This window comes from Megascapheus bottae, chromosome 14, assembly GCF_031878675.1.
Source record: "Megascapheus bottae isolate mThoBot1 chromosome 14, mThoBot2.hap1, whole genome shotgun sequence".
NCBI lineage: Eukaryota > Metazoa > Chordata > Mammalia > Rodentia > Geomyidae > Megascapheus > Megascapheus bottae.
Genome location: NC_143522.1, coordinates 6,980,399 through 6,981,376, shown reverse-complemented (window position 1 = coordinate 6,981,376; position 978 = coordinate 6,980,399). Strand labels below are relative to the sequence as shown.

The window sequence follows — 978 nt, the reverse complement described above, 5'->3', positions numbered from 1 at the left end:
TTGTAACAAGAATTGATTGCTATCCTGACAAATGTCTGTTTTGTTTGCCATTGCTTGAGCTTAAACTCAGGGCCTGGCACTCTCAAGGCTAGTGCTCCACCACTTGAGCCACAGCACCACTTCTGGCTTTTTTTTTTTTCCTGTGTATGTGGTACTGAGGAACCGAACCCAGGGCTTTGTGCATGCTAGGCAGGCACTCTACCACTACGCCATGCTCTCAACCCTTACTTACTTGGGTTCTTTTTTTTTTTTTTTTTTTTTTTCTGCCAATCTTGGAGCTTGAGCTCAGGGCCTGAGCACTGTCCTTGGGCTTTCTCGAGGCTAGAGCTCTACCACTTGAGCCACAGCACCACTTCCGGCTTTTTACTGATCAGCACAGGCGTTTTGACCTGCTCTGTTTCCGACCTGGGCCGGTTCACCCCTCCATAGGCAACCTGGTATTCCCCAGCTCCCGGGAGGTCACCATATTGATGCCGAACTTAGAGTGGACACCTGATTAGCATAGTTCACTGCAGCCCAGAACTCCTGGACTCGGGAGCGCAGCCTTCTGCCTGGGATTACAGGCGTGCGCCATTGCGCCTGCCTGGCTTGGGATGTGATACCAAGGAATCAAACCAGGATCTTTGTGCACGCTAGGCAGGTACTAGGCCAAACTCTGGCCCCGACAAATGTCTTAGAAAGAACAAAATGTTAACAAGAACCATAACTCATTTACTACTGTATCCTGAGCCCCAGCATGGTGCAGATCTAGCACATAATAGTAGCTCAATAAACATTGGTTAAATGAACCAGGAAATTGACAGGTGTTATGGTATATCCATCAAGAACAGTACATTTCCCCTCATTTAAACAAATCGGAAAGGAAGCCTCTTCACTCCCTCTCATAAGCTGCTCCTCTCCAGAGCAGTCCTCATCCTGACCCTGTCACCTTGTGTTTGCCATTAACAGGTCTCTCATTCAGGATAGCAAGAATCCTAA

The 978-nt window shown here is 48.1% G+C and overlaps 1 pseudogene; it reads right to left on the bottom strand.

The window, feature by feature from the left end:
- Positions 1-324: 324 nt before the first annotated feature.
- LOC150054587 (signal recognition particle RNA) lies at positions 325-588 on the bottom strand (annotated as a pseudogene).
- Between the last annotated feature and the right edge of the window lie 390 nt (positions 589-978).